This window comes from Magallana gigas, chromosome 9, assembly GCF_963853765.1.
Source record: "Magallana gigas chromosome 9, xbMagGiga1.1, whole genome shotgun sequence".
Taxonomy (NCBI): Eukaryota; Metazoa; Mollusca; class Bivalvia; order Ostreida; family Ostreidae; genus Magallana; species Magallana gigas.
In genome coordinates this window covers 17,246,279-17,263,025 of record NC_088861.1, presented here as the reverse complement: position 1 = coordinate 17,263,025, position 16,747 = coordinate 17,246,279, and the positions used below count along the sequence as shown (strand labels likewise).

The 16,747-nt window shown below is 33.9% G+C and overlaps 1 protein-coding gene across 10 annotated transcripts in view; it reads right to left on the bottom strand.

Moving 5' to 3' along the window:
* The window catches only part of LOC105337065 (SH3 and multiple ankyrin repeat domains protein 2), a 71,749-nt gene extending 56,757 nt beyond the window's left edge, over positions 1-14,992 (bottom strand). For 3 of the 10 annotated variants that reach the window (XM_011441634.4, XM_066070601.1, XM_066070602.1), the window contains exon 1: positions 10-215. The gene's annotated coding sequence lies outside the window, so the exon portion shown is untranslated. Of the gene's footprint in view, positions 1-9; positions 216-3,694; positions 3,838-4,301; positions 4,441-7,233; positions 7,251-9,290; positions 9,308-13,655; positions 13,672-14,965 lie in introns of those variants that run through there. The other 7 variants (XM_034478537.2, XM_034478536.2, XM_034478538.2 and 4 more) reach the window with 7 other exon arrangements.
* Between the last annotated feature and the right edge of the window lie 1,755 nt (positions 14,993-16,747).

Below are 16,747 nucleotides of genomic sequence, written 5' to 3'. Positions count from 1 at the left end.
TCGGCATACCTCATTTACTTTCAAAGCCATATCCCAACATCTTCATCTCTCTTTCTCTCTCTCTCTCTCTCAAGAGGAAAACGATATCACATCCTAAAAGTGCAAGGAGATGAGAGAACGAGAAAAGAGAAGAGAAGAAATATAATGTTCCCCCTTCCCTTAGAAGAGGAAAAAGCTTCAGAAGAGGGTCACTGCAGACAAGAAGAGGGAATGAGATAATCTGTGCTGATTTGAGGAGCTGTGTTTTTGTCATTAATTATGGATGGTGATGAGGAAATACCTAAGAGAGTGTGGGAGAAGATTGGGAGCCAACAAAATGTGTTATCATAACAACCAACAGGCAAACAGACAAACAGAACTGGAGAACCCCCGTGTTATGTTGCCCAAAGTCAAATCGTGTGATAACAATCAGCTGCAGTGTTGAAAAAGATGCAAACATAGAGAGACAGACAGACACAGAGATGGACAGACAGACAAAGCAAAGAGAATTTTGTTACCCAAATTCTGAGACATACAGCTTGACAACAATATTGCTTATGTGCGTTGTATAAATAAGATGCATGTACAAATAAAGACACAGACTGACATATATAACAGAAAGACAGGCAATGTAAAGGACTGACCTGTCTTAAGTTTTCCAAAGTCAAGTCAGTTACATGTACTATGGAATGATTTAAATTCAAAAGGGGGGGGGGATTTTGTGGATAGTCATTTATTTTAAGGTGTATTTCATGGTTGTGCTGGTTCATATAATGAATAAACACTGTATTTTTAAATGTTAAATAACTTAGCGATGTTGATTGGTGACTTCAGGGTATCCGAAAAATGGATGAAAATTTAGCCCCCATGTATACATATATGGTACTTTGACACATATTTCAAAGACAGTCATATGACATCCCCCATCAATTGTTAGTCAATTAGACAAAAAAACATATATGCATCTAGTAGACAAAAACCTCAAAACACTGAAAAAATGCTATAGTTTACTGTTTGGTCACACAAACCCGTAGTGTACAAAGGGAGAGAAAGACAAAAATATGAAATCAATCAGGTACAACTGTGACCTAATGGTATTAGCCATGAAAGTGGTAAATAAATGCAGACAAGCACCGCAAAGGTACAGATAAATGTATATTTCCTGAACAGGTATATGTAACACCTGAGTATGTGAGGTATGAAAAGCAGAGAAATATGATGCACTGGCCAGAACAAACTGATATAGACATGATGTGATAATGTTCTTGGGGCAAGCTTACATCCCCAGACACAAAAAATGATCTACTTTGTTGCATAACTGTGACAGTAGCTGATTGTTATCAAAGGAGGCAACTAAAACAGTACAGAAAGGTACTTGGAAGCATTAGTACCGTACCAATGTAACTCCATCAGAAATAGAAATCCTGTTGGTTACTGAAGTCAGTGTATATCAACACATACATACGTTTAACAACGCAATGAAGTCAGCATTTTGTGTGCACCATGCAACTGTAATAAAATGGCCTAGCTAACAACTGGAATATGTTGTAATACACTTCCTTAAAATGTCTTTTTTTTTCTTTTTCTTGTGCACAAATGACAAATTCAGGTTTTTGACCTGAAAAGGGGTTTCAGGTCATGAGAGGTCAACTTCATGAGACAAAAATATTGCTCTCTCTCTCTCTCTCTCTCTCTCTCTTCCACAACCTCTTTACTTTCAGTTTCTAGCTGTTTTGTATGAAACCAACCAATTTCAATCCTATCACTTTCACTCTATATTTTTCAATCATATTAAACCTTGTACTACATAATATCATAGCTCTAATAATGTTTCTGTCAAATCCAGCGTCAAAATACATTGAATATTGGAGTTTGTCTTTGCTGTCTTATTCTACATATATGAACAATGACCATGTATTAAAAACTAATATACAAACAAATGGTCCTCTGACATTCATCGAGAATAAACTAATGGTTATTTTCGACATCTCACCTTCGTAACATTGAGAACTGATCCTTTTAATAAACTCTGAATAGTCCTTCTTTACAAAACTTCCTTTTCGATGAGGTATTTTGCGACTTTCCTTAAGCTGTTCTTATTAGATAAGATTTCAGTAAACTGACATAAGACAATGCCCATTTATAAATACTGTAACAGCATTTCTCATCCCAAGAGACCCCCACTCCCATTTGGTATGCAAAAACCATTTAACTTTAAGAGGAACGGTGATGTCAAATATACGATAAGCTAAACATATCTCAAGGAACCTCCCTTAAAAATTATCTAACCAAATATAAAAACACTGAAAAAAAGTGACAAAAAATTATCATACAACCTTTACGAAAAACAACAAAAAACTACGCCTTTTCACGAAATAAAGCCCAATACGGATGTAAAAGGATTATTTTTTCTTTTAAAAATATTGTTTTAATCTGTAGGCGAAATTGTTATCTCCTCTTAATGGCACGATGACGATGATGGCGTGTGATACTGAGAAATTGACGCACTGAGAAATACACACCTGGAGATGCTCTCACTCTCAGAGAAAAAAAAAATCAGCTGGCTTTTGTTTTCACTTTTCAAGAGCTTGCTACATATTGATCCATTGGGAAGGCAATACCTGCAGCTTCTTTTCACAAAATAATATTATTCATCAAGGAATTAGACCTGATTGATGAAAATCACCACAGGTATTTCAGATTAATCTGTTTCTAATAGCTCCGACCTATGGATATTCACTGTGTTTTCAAACAGCAATGTCCTGTATATTTCTTAGTTTCTCACTAGGCGATGTTTGCAAATAAGCAATCATACAATTGGAGATCTTTTCCAATTCTAAACTGAGTAACCTCTAAACAAGAAATAAATCGCGCATTTTTGAAAAGTCAAATCAATACTAATTTACTAAATTTAGTACACAAAATTAATACCTACCAATAAATGGAACAGAATGGAAATACAAATTCTTCTATGGTATAGAAATTAGTCAAATTCTAAACACCTTTTCAATATCTACCTTCCCTTTTATATGAACATATACCCTAATGCTTATCAACAGGTGAAAAATAAGCTAAAAAAAACAATTTGTCATATATATATATATTGTCTTGCAGTAAAATAGGACCTTGGTTTTCAATTCTGCAGGAGACTCATAAAATTCTCCATATTATATCGTCCATCTATAAGAAATTCCAGGCAGTCAAGTACTTCTCCCATTTCAAGCTTTCCAGAGTTGCATTAGAGATTACATAACGGAGCCCAACGCAAATAGAAATCTTGAGTCATTGTAAGACAATGTACTGGTGTCGACCCAAACAATTGACAGATAGGTAAATTAGACAGAACGAACCCAGGCCTCTTGATTTTTGACCTGAGACTGAGGGAGAACAAGACACAGTTAAACGAATTCCCCTCAATTACCAGGACATATATAACTGTCCATTTGATGTCAATGTGCGATACAAGTCGCACGGTACACATACTTTTGTTTGAATGACTCTTAATATCTAAGTTATAAGGAAATGACTTTGATACAGCTATAGGTGACACAATATGCACAGGTGAAAATTCATATTTTTTAAATAAATATACGCATTTCTCTGTTTTCAGGACAAGCTTTGATTGTTATCAAACCAAATTTCTGGCAAGATATGATTAAAAGCAATTGCACATACGTACAATAAATAAAATTGAAAAGATATTATTATTTTTTACCTGTAAGGTAGATATCCAAATCAATTCTTATTCCAAACGAAATGCACATGCAGTCACAGTCAATAAGATTTACACCTTGAAACAACTAGACAAAACTTCCTCTTGATATAACTCAAAAATAAGGTATTCCTTCCAAGTTTTATAAACTCTGGCTCAAAACATATGCTCTGTAAATGTGGCAGCTAGATGCTTCCTAAGTAAAGAGTTGTAAAAAAAATCAAAAGACAACAACACTGTGACTTCTGTTACAAGTCACCCAGACCTGTATCTGAGGTGTCCTCTGGCCATGGAATTCATTGAAACATCATCCATAAAATACAAAAATATTATCATAACACAACTATTTCTCTTCATAAATCATACCTCCAGGCCACCAGGCTGCAGTGCTCTAGACCTGGGGGCCATATTGAAAAAGTTTTTACGATCGGTCCACTAATTTTTATCTGCTAGGGGACCCCTCTGTCACTAGAGACCACTGAGAGCCCTCAGATACAGGGGATAAAGACTTTACTGACCAACAACTGGCTTCAAAAGAAAAATCTGACTTCACACCTGTTTTTCTCACTTCTACGACATAAGAAAAGCTTTATGAAACGAAAGAGCCTACCTTACAGTATAGATGACTGTGTCTTTATCATGCCATTATTTTAACCTATACACGTCTGCTGGGTGATGTTACAATCAGTTCCTCATGCTTATACACACCAAGGCCCTGAGTCAGCCTTGTTAAATTTTAGCCCTGGTTTTTCAATTTGACATGCATTCCGATGATTAAACATGGTCCTGATATTAGGGAATGACTGACAGGCCTGTGTATATCAACACTTAATTGTTCTACGATGGAGCCCCCCCCCCCCTTTTTTTACAGTCCGTTAAGTGTTAACAACCAGGGAGATATGACGGGCTTCATTATCCAAGTCATTAATTACACTCAAGTGGCTATAAATGAATATCAGAGGAACTGCAAGGAATTTCCCCCTTTTTCAGGGTATTCATGACAACATGAAAGGACATATTTGTAAGGTAAGGATGTTCAGTTAGCACGAGGAAGGTATATTTTAAACCTAAATTTTGTTATAGTAAGGTGCAAAAAAAATCTGATTTTTTTTTTTGGGGGGGGGGGGGGGGGATCAGGGTTTGAAAATAGGGGTCATAAATTATACAGAGGTAACCATTATAAAAGCAGGACTCCATAAAATTTAAAGTAACCGCATATTTAATTATAAAGTCAGAGAGGCAAGAAAAGCTTGAAAAACATGCACCCCCCCCCATTGAAATAAAAAATGGGGGTAGGGGATAAAACCATAAAAAAGACCAAGTTGTTTTAAAGCATCTGTAAAATTTATGAGATTGTAAATACCTCTCACACTAAGATACCATTATTCAAACTTATATATGTAGTTATAACATTCCATGTTTCATGAAGGGTATAATACTGCCAGTAACAAAATAATACAAATTATTTTTTTTTAAAGCGAAGTAAAAAAAAAATTGAAGTTGTATCTTGATTATACCACAAAATTTTCCCTCTTTTTTCCCCTCTATTTGATGATTAGAAATCTAATCACCATTAATCTGCACCGAGTGAATCAATCACTGAGATGGAAAGTACATTATACACACACTAATACAATGTAACTTTTTTGTACTAGATGTATAGTGAAAATCAAGATGAATCCAGTTTCAGACTGAGAATCTAGTGGGAAAGAATGTTAAAATGTATCCTTATTTCAGATTCTAGAGGGAAAGAATGTTAAAATGTATCCTTATTTCAGATTCTAGAGGGAAAGAATGTTAAAATGTATCCTTATAACAGATAATAGTAAGACCTGTCAAACCAGACCTGAGAGTGAACAGTACGTCTCGCGAAGTACATGTATGTGTTACTGACCGCAGTACAATCTAGGTTCTTTATCAATTCCATACACCAATTAAGAGACTACCTGGTAAAACATGTATAAAATCCTTTCAGAAATAATAAATTCAGCAATCTGTATATATCTAAATCACCTTCAATTCTATTAATTTATTTTCCAAGAAAAACCAATTTCAAGACTGGGTGAATCATGCATATGACATTTCCAGATTTACATTACACTGTATATGTTGGCCAATCTTAGCTGCAGCAACATTTTTTAAAGCAAAAATCATGCACATATCTTCAAAAATTACAATTTCAATGAGTTGAAAATTGCACAGTGAAGTTTGTAATACATTGTAGGTTATTTTGCACAATTAACTCTATCACCTGTAGATCAAACAATTACAGTTTCGTAACTTATTGAAACATTCTCTCAAGCATCTTGATATATAAACATTCTTAAGACAACTAAAATTAATAACATTGACTTTAAAAAATGAACAACATCTGCTGCAGATTTACTACATGTTTTATACAGCATTATCATCATTTACATTTTGCTCTTTTGAGAAGTGGACATGCAGGCATAGACTTTCCCAAAATTGGTCTGTAAGAAAAACCTCAAATGGGATGTTCCTAAATGAACTTTGTACTTCCTCATATCACACCTTCATTTAATCACCACCGCCAAAAAAAAAAAAAAAAAAAAAAAAAAAAAAAAAGATTTAAAAACACAAAACTAAAGGAATCCCTCACACAACATTCATAACAGGTTACCACCCAGTCAACAATCAGTGGCCGGAAAAAATAACAACTCCATCAGGGTGCTAGGGGTGCTACATTTATCGTGTCGCACTAAAAAAGATAAAAAGATGGAGGGGTCAACAGGGAAAACATTGGACTCCTAGCAACAGAGTGCCCGACTTCTCTAACCCCAGTAGCTGGGCAGAACAAAAGTGGAAGGTCTCTGTTCCTTTGAGACAGAGGGTTGTTGATGGGAGATAAACAGCAATGGATGGGGGGTGATTAAAGCATCATTGATCTAATGGTCCTCGTCTGGTGCTATACAGGTCTTATACTCTATCACACCTAACAAAGGAAGCGCCCAAATCCTTGATTTCACCTCCTTTGTTTCCTTATCACAATCCCGCAATTCGATCTTATTTTTGGGGATAACATTGAGGTAACTAATTGGAGTGTTCTAAAATCTCTCACATGTATTAGCTTGTAAATTCCTCAGTCCTTGGATCAAATGGACTGAAATGTTTATATTTTTTCTAATGAATTCCACAAATAAATCATCTTTTTTAAGCAATGCATTAAAACTGTCTTATAATTTGACTTTCTTTTGCTATTCAATCCTTTAGTCAAAGGGTCATGCAATAAAAGAGAAGCCAAGAAAATAGACTGGACATCACTGATTTTACATGGATCAAAATTTTGAACCATGTGTAATCAATACTCTACCCCCCCCCCCCCCCCCCCCCAAAAAAAATACTTCCACCTTCTCGTTACACAAAATTTGCCTAATGAAATTATTAAATTATTTTTTTAAATCCATAATTGGGGTAAATCCTGCCAAAATAAAAACCTGAAACAGCATCAAAGCACAGTCAAAGACTGATCAGACAATAGAAAGACAAAGCTAAGAGAACAAGACAGATAAAATCATACTTACATCACCCCATCTCAGACAAATTATCACTAGATGTTTCTCACAACAAATGATCAGTCTTTACTTGACCTTAGATCACATGACCACCGAAGGGTCGGTGCTATGCCACACATAGTACCGCCAACCAGGAGACAATGCAATGTTATCTTCTGTGTCTGCAAAGGTGTCCCTCCATCCCCAAAATCATCATGATGGATCGTTGTTTTGGAAAAACAATCGCAAATCTCCTTCAGGGCTACAGAAGGGATTAGAAGAAATTCCCACAGCAGGAGATTTGGGTGACAGAGGAGATTTAGTTTCTTAACAGAATATCAGCTGGGTTCTCAGACTTGTAGCAGCTAGAGAAAATTGGATTATTTATTGTGGTGGACATCTTTTGAGTGATGTTTTGTAATATCCCTCTTATTAACATGACCATGTATTATGTGGTATATAGCAGCTGACAGATGAGTCTTAAAGATATTCTAACATGTAGAAATTAAATTTAATTAAAAAAAAACATTTAAAGCTGCATGGTCCGATTTTTTTGTAATTACAGTATCAATATTTTTTTTCATACAAATCATTTATCTTAGAAAGTTATGGACTTTCTCCTATTTACACCAGCAGAATCAGTCTCCTTTCAAAGTTAATAGTCAAAGTAAATAAAAATAATTTCTCTTTGGGCAAACGAAAAAACAAACCAAAATGCATCACGGGAATGTTTAGAAAAGGAAACCGCTTGGTTTCGTCCCCCGAATGATTGGGGTTATTCAACCCGTATGCTATGCATCGATTATAAAGAAAGCAGACTTTGAAAATATTAGCAAACAAAACGTACACATGTTTATTTGTAATTTGTTTGATCATTTCGACCTTTATTCAAAGCGATGACAAATTCGTAATACAACCATACCCATCTCGTCGTCAGGGGTGAAATTTAACATGAGGCGAAATAATGCGGTACCTTTTAATGTCGTTTGTTTTGTCAGCAAATTTTGTAGGTATTTTTCTTCACTGAAATTTGGCATAATTGACGGGTAAAACTACTGCAATGTCTATTATTATACATATACTAAGCATAGCCATCGTTTAAAAGCGTGCATAAAATTTGATATAAAATCGGACCAAGCAGCTTTAAGCAATTTATATTCAGACCAATTAAAGCATTTACCGAGTAAGACCAACTTTAACTCCTTAACTCCTCTCTCTCTCTAGCTAAATTTTGTATCTCTCTCTGAGGATTTTATGGGCCCTGGCCTAACTAACTTGTTTAAATCTTCAACAAGTTAAAAAAAACACAGTATCAATTCATTTATTTTAGTAGAAAACCAACATATCTTAACATCCCCATTAACCTGTTATAAGTTGACAATCCAGGAAAACTGGTCTGCATAAATTTTAATGATTGAAGTATATAAAGGTACTGGTATATATTTATTCAGCACACTACCACAAAAACAAATTTCTGTTTTCTCTCATAATAAAGAACACATCTCTTTTAACAATGATTAATTTCAAGGTTAACCCATCAAGGCTATCAGAGATTAAACCAGTTTGTCCCTATCTTAACAACATCATTAGCGTCAAAGGCATGCATCCAGCTACACACTATAATATTGATAGAGTTATAAGTCCACTAGCTGTATCAACACAAACAATGCTGCCTTTAGCCCGAAACAATAATGCAATCTGGATGAACTAAAAAATCCTGAGCTATTTTGTTAACATTGGTCCAAGGGTCACAACACTAGCCTAGCTAGCTCTTCAATCATTCTCAACAATATCATCTCATAAACAGTTGTTATAATCCAATAATTTGTGAATTATCTGTCAATTAATTAGCATGGCATTTCCTCATCAGATTCAATTCACCTTGAACTTGTTTGAAATGCAACAAAGAAATGAATGAGCTGAAAATCTATTAGTCAAAAGACAATTTATCATATAGCATAAACTTTTTTTGCATCCCCTGAAAGATATGTCCATGAAACTAACAGGATTCAAAAAGTCAGTGATCACCCTTAGAAAATTAAATCCCAAGAAAATAACCAAGAAAAAATAAAAAAAAAATCTCTTACCATTCAGAGCATGTTAGATCTCCATTAATTCCCATGCAATTCTGGAGGCAGCCTGAGTCAGAAGGAGTAGAAGGAGGAAATATATGTCAATTACTGGCTCAGCGATCACACAGACTTCCACTCTGACCACCAATATAAGGACAGACTGGCTGGTCAGCTACATTAATGCTGAATCACAGACTAAAGTATGGACCCTGGATCAATCAAAGTCACTGTGACAATGTCAGTCTACATGCACCAAAGTTGTCCACGATTCTGATGAAAAGGACTAATTTACCAGGTCACAGAACCGTCAATCTAAGCAGAGAGAGAGAGAGAGAGAGAGAGAGAGAGAGAGAGAGAGAGAGAGAGAGAAAACCGAAACCAGTAAGTTAATTTGGACACAAGATAAGACCATCCAGTACATAAATACATGTAATTTATCAATGATCCAGATTATGAGATCATCTACCCAAAAAGGCATTATTAAATACATGCTTTGATAAACAAGTTTCCTTTATATAAAATTTGTCTACACTCAAAATTTTCTTCATATTGGAACAAATCATATACCGGTAGCAGAAAAGCAAAACCTGAGATGTGTTTTTCATGCAAATACAGATAAAGCATCAGAGGACCAGTTCTTTACTCTGAGAGCCATGGGTCACCTTACAAGGATCACAACTAGAAAGACTTGTATACAACATGGCCAATGGATTCTGGAGCCATAATCTTTTTCAGAGATATCATATTCAAAAAGAGCACTATTCTATTTCCTTTGAGGAGAACCTTGTGTCTCTGCTAACTAAACAACAGTTCAATTAATTAAACTATAAACCTGGTGCACTTTTACCGATTAACTCATACAGTTCATGCCTGTCTGCTTTTCTGTGATTTCTAGTTTCAAATTGAATGTGGACCAAAAAAAAACCTCTATAGAAAGCCACGAAGATACAAAAATTGATCATCATCCATCATTGAATCAATTGACTGCAATGAAGCAAAACTTCATAATTAAAGGTGGGCTGGTCATTCGTCAAACACAACAACTAATTAGACAGTTAATGTCACAGTCAGGAATGTATGTCACTAAAAGTCATCTGGAACATTTTAGATTCCACTTGTAAAGATGTTTCTGCAACTTTGATGCATAACATGTTCCAGAATTTTATATAAAAGGCTGTTCCTGGATTCATAGTTAATTTACTTAGTTCAATTGTGTATGAGTTCAACAGCCTGACTTATTTTGCTTTGCGATGCTGTTGCGATAGGAAGGGGGAGCGATACAAAAGGCTAAAATAACCATAATATAAACACAATGATATGGGATTTACAAATTGAATTTAGAATTAAACAAATACAAAATGTATATGTCTATGCATTTATACATGTAACACATGTACATATTCAGTGATCATAAATTGAATTTCCTATAAAATTTAAACTACAGCAGTTTTTCATTTTTCAAATAAATTGACTGGTTCAACATGTCAACATGAAAATATGTAGAGTTCAAATTTACTAAAGAACAGAGAGATTGGATGAAAACTGAACTTAGTTTTAGAAATGCATGTACATGCATTTACATATAAATATCAATTTAAAATGACACCAATAATCAATGTGTAGATATTTTTTCACTGGCTAATTTTCCAGTGATTGGAATTCTTTTATCAATAACTATATCATCTAAAAGTACTAACAAATTATGTCTGTCCCACACCAATTCCCTACAATCCCCGACATTAATCAACAGAGCCTTAACATATTCCTCAGAAATAAGCACCAACACTTATCTCACCCAATAAGCAGTTCATATGCCACACGTGTTTACAAACATCTCATTACTGTTTGTCAATTAGCGGTTCTACTTTCCATAAATGCCAATCATGCTCAAAACAGATAGTACAATGGTTAACAGAAAGACTATATAGTCTGACCCAAGAATCATAACTCTGTATGAGAAAAGAAAAATGGACTGTGGGTTGATTAACTCAATTATAGTTAATGTATTATAACAGGCACAACTCAGAAAACATTCAAGTACAGAGAAATGCCAACTGTTGTTTTGATTTATTTTTTTTTACTTTTACCAATAAATTTTGTTGTTTTAAAATCTAAATTTCTATATTCTGTCAAAATTTTTTACCGACATTAAATAAGTTGTCACTTGAATGCCATTAATACCAAGCTTCATATTACAATTGGGAATTTTTTTTAAGGTAAAACATCAATGAACCAGCTACTACAGAGACACGAAACAAGAGATTGTTTATAAACTTTGGCTGCTGGGCCATCAATGTAAAGACAGTTTGCTATACCATTGATTATTTCAAGTCAACCACATACCAATATTAAGCATTTCATTTCTCTTGAAACTTATAAAGCTAATGCCATTTTAAAAAATCAAGCATTCTACGAACTGTGATTTTTAGATACTGAAGAAACTGAATACCCATTAGAACAAAGGAGTTAACATTCTTATTAGTCCCCTACCGGTTTTCACCGGAGGGGACTATAGCTTTCCTCTGCGTCCATCAGTCTGTCTGTCAGTCCCACTTCAGTTATCCACACTTTTTTGGGAGTTGATTTTTAATCAACTCTCCTATGCAGTCACGCGGACAAACCGAAAGTGAAACAGTGTTTGGACCTCAGCACAAATAATTGCTCCTGACAAGACTTAGTTCTTGAAAATAATTGATGAATTCGATGTAATGTATGCTAAAGCATTTTTTTAAACAGAAATTATTTACAAATACCTTAAAAATAGTCAGATTTTAAATGGTACGAACAATTTAAATATTTTTTGTAGTCGTATGTATTCCTACGCCAGAGTTCAATATAGTCTCGTTCAACTCGACGCTCGGTTGTCTCCGTAAACCCTTGCCGGAGATTTACGGTGTCAGCCGAGCGTTTGGTTGAACGAGACTAGAGTTCAATATAAAATAATTGCTTGGATCCATACAATTTTCGAGAAATATTTCTACCACTGATACATAGTTTGATTGAATTAATTTTATCTTTAAATATTATTTAACATGATTCATATGGAAGTTTCTCGACATTCTAGTCGAAAAAGTTCAAAAATTCATATTATAAAAATATGCGTAATTCAAATTAGAAACTACGTATACATGTACTTGTCATGCCAAATAACATAGAATTGATTTTAAAATAAATAAACATCGACAAAATCAACTCCCGTCAGTTCTTCAGTACTTTGATTTCTTTATGCCTTTGAGGAATAATATGAAATTTGCTAAACAGCTTCAAAATGTCAAACTATAGATCAAGTTTACACTTTTGTAGCGTCTGGTTGACATATTTTCGAGAAAATTAATTTTTTAAATTCCAATTTTATAATGTTCGGGTTCGTTATCCGGCTCGGTGTGTATCAAATAAACGAGGAAAGTATGTTGTCAGTAAAAATATCGTGCATTTCTTGGACCATTCCTTTTATTGTTTCTAACAAACAAATAAGTCACTTCTGTAAAATAGTGTCAAGCATTGTGTTGTAAATTTAATTGACAGGTTTTATGTATTATAAAATTGGGTTCGTTATTGGGTTGGTCTGTTGAGACGGTAAGAAATGATATTCTGCATAACAGTGCATTGTTTTCACAAATTTGTACAAACCGGTAGGGGACGTGTATTGCTTATGCAATACTCTCAGAATGCTTGTTCAATTTGTAACTAACTATTTTAAACACAATATATATCATTATTACAACACACCTTCTCCGAAGTAATTTTTTAAAGAAAAGAGCAGCTAGAATATTGGTTGTTCTTACTTACTTGGGGACATAATATTTTTTAAATGCATGTATCAGTTAGTATCTTATCTTCAAATTAAAGGGCTAATTTATACAGCAATTTCTGGGGAATTGTGAAATTGAATAAAAATTGTAGCTCATGGCTATAAACAAAGTGTTTCATTTGGAAAAAGTGTACAGTGTTATTTTTTTCTATAAATGTACTATGGTACATGTACTGTCGAATACTTGAAATACAATAAGAGTTTAAAAGCAAAATGGTACTAAAAAATCCTTACCTCAGATATACAGTACATTAAAAGGGGTGGGGCACTTACATGCTATTTCAATTACACCCACCTTATTTAGAAAATATCTCCCTTAAAAATATTCCTCGTCCTGAATTTCATTTCAACAGTTTGTACATAAAATCCACAATTCACAGTAATTAGAGTAAAAGTGAGACTAATGCCCTGAAGTGTAAAGTTGCCATGAAAATCATGACTTACAAAGCTAGCCAATTTGTCCACGCCCTTTAAGATCCAGATGAAAGAAAAAAAAAAAATCAAAAAATCAATATAAATAACATATGAGCTTGACGAGGCCATGCAAAATAACAATAATCGTCACATACCTTGGTAGCTTATAAATGTTAAATCTCTGACACTGAAGGAAAAACATCTCGAATGTTCCCTCAATTAAAGAAAAAAAAAATGAAATTACGTAAAGAAAAGCACGGTGATAGAGAATGATAAATCCATATTAACAGCACACTGTCACCAGCACATGAAGAACTAGAGCAAATTCATTGAAGACAGGTGATATGTCCTCCAATAAAAGGTTTCCATGGAGACACAGCATCAAATGGGAGAAAAAGGGAAAGTCTTTTTGATTTGTGAAACATTCTAAAAGCAATTTTCCGTTTCCACTAATGAAAATCAGGAGTAATTACCATGAATAGCTTGACAACAAATAACTTAAAAGTAATTTTCTTCAAAGAAATTTGTTCTTGCATGAATTCACATTTTGTGTGAGACTTAAATATGAATGGAATATACTGGTACATTTTTAAAATGAATGAAATTTGTATGACTGAACTGAATTAATGAATGTGAGAATGAAATATCCATATCATGTGAATACCAGCAAATTGCATTCTCCCTCCTCAAATCCAAATCTTATTTTAAAAAAAGGGGGGGGGGAGGATTATATGTTGTCATTTCATCCTCTCATCACAAAATAAAACTATACTGTATGTTATACAGTAGATCTCGCGGAAATATAAATATATTGATCCAGACTGTAACATCTTTTGTTCATGACTGCTTTTATGTTTGCCAGAATACAAGCTGTTCACAGAAACATATTTTTTTTTTGGTGAAATAAACAACGCATTTTCTCTTCCTCTAAAATTATCTAAATAGATAACAATTTTTCTGAGAAACAACCCCCAACATATGTATACATACCAATACACTTAATATTTCACTTTAATACAAGAGAAAATATCCTAGGAGTTATATGTTGTAGAGGACTGATAAATGAATATGTCAAGGAAATTTTTTTTTTTAAGTCACAAATTTTTATGCAAAAATTGATTATTTTGCCCAGTATACAGTATGTGGTATATTTAAAATCCCTGTTGTTTTCAGTTTTAATCTTCTATGGCACTTCCATTTTTTAAATGAAACCCAGCATTTATCCCCCAAAGACTGCAACTACTATTAGCCTGTTTGAAAAGATATTACTTTAGGGTAAGATCAAATTAATTATTGTATCATCAATATCACAACTGTACAAAATGGTGAAGGGGATGGGGATTTAGGTTTGGACTGTTAGTCATTTCTAGAGTTGGGAGTTGGTTGAGATTCTGTCATTTGGAACTTTGATAAAGAGCATATATGCTATAGCCAAGGTAATTTTTTTTTAAAATAAATTACTTACTGCAGTTACCTTGTCTGAAAAGGCAGCATATCCATTACATGTTTTAAGCACCAGAAGTCCGGGATAATTGAGTTTTCATCCATTTTCTTTTCATAGAAAATCCATCCTTCAACACTGCAGCTATAATGGATATTTTTAGCTGGTATTAATGAAGGCTTTAAAAGACACGTTTATAAATATAAAAAGATATCTCAGCACGCTCCAGGCTCTATAATCACAAGTTTATTTTTATCTAAAAAAAAAACAAGAAATCAATAAAATAGTTCGAAGTTTATCCTTAAAAACCAAAAGAAAAACTAATCCTACATAAGTCCTTGCCTTGAAAAAAAAAAAGTCCTTAGAAATATTTTTCCCTTGATCTCTCTCTCTCTCACTATTTTCCTGAAAATACACACAAATAAACACCGAGATACACTTCTAAGGAACCCAAATGACTGGACACAATTATTTTTGGGGGTCCTTGGCATAAGTGCCGATGTGTGTTCCAGGGGGGTGTAGAAAAATCCCCAGGTCGCTCAAGACCCTACTACTTGTAAATCACATTCCATGTCCAAGGTGAAATGTACATCGCTTCCACATCAGGTATTCAATGGAGACAACACAATTAGCCCACACTCATTAGCAGAATATTCATTTTGATACACACGCTTCAGGTATTCATTAACATGACACAGAATTTAACAATTAGGACCTGATCTCACCTCCACTTGCTATTTTTGTTTGATCTAGGTGTCCATGAACAGCATATATACACAGGTACATTTCTTACCTGCACAGAGGTACATATCTTTACAGTTCTCCCTCAATCATCTCCTCAGGGGATCCAATTAATTATGCATGGTGGTGTATAAATGGCTAATACATCTCCACCTGGTCCAGTCGCCTACAATATGTAATATATAGATTTTGCTTTATTTATATAGGTGTAGAGATAAGTTTTCTACAACTCAAGGAGTATAGAAAAAATCAGGACCATTTTTCCAATGAAAATAAATAATTGTCAGTGTTATAAAAACTATTAATACATAATTTATTATTATTATAAATCTTTTATTTAATATTTTTATCAAAACTAGAGTATATCCCTTTTACATGAGTACATAGGTTTAATTCTTAACAAATCCAGTGAGATTTATAAAATTATAATTAACACAAAGGTTCAATAATAGAAAATTAAAAAAAAACACCATTTGCAACATACCAAAAATTTGGTTCAATTTGATTGTTTATGTAACGATCTTCAAATTTAAACAAAAATCACTGGTACATGGATTAAACAATAAAAACATCAAGGGTGGAGAAACCTTAAAAGGATGTCCAAAGTAAAAAGTTTAAGTCGGCATTTGATTCAATTCATGCCATTTCTGTAGTATCAACTCAACAAGTTGGAGCAAATTTTCACGAATCACTTCTGGCTGAGATTCGGAGATTGAAGTCTCTTGTTTCTATACTCTATCCCAAGTTTTTGCTTCCACCACTTTTTGCGCAATATTGCGATAATCATATTAATGCCCAAAATAAGATCTATATTCACTACAATGAACAGAGTCCAGATTATCTGTTTCGAAATGCCCCCCTCTTTTGCCTCAGGTTTTATACTAGAATCACAATCCAAAATAAAAAGTCTTCAGGGATTTTGCCTTGCAAAAGACATCAAAGTACCTAGATGTTAATGGTGAAAAATTGTGCAGGGTGTCCCAAGAGCTTCCAAATGGAGAAAAGATGTAAACATTTCCAATTTTGAATATCCCCATTACTTTTGTTTTCATTCTAGAGAAATAA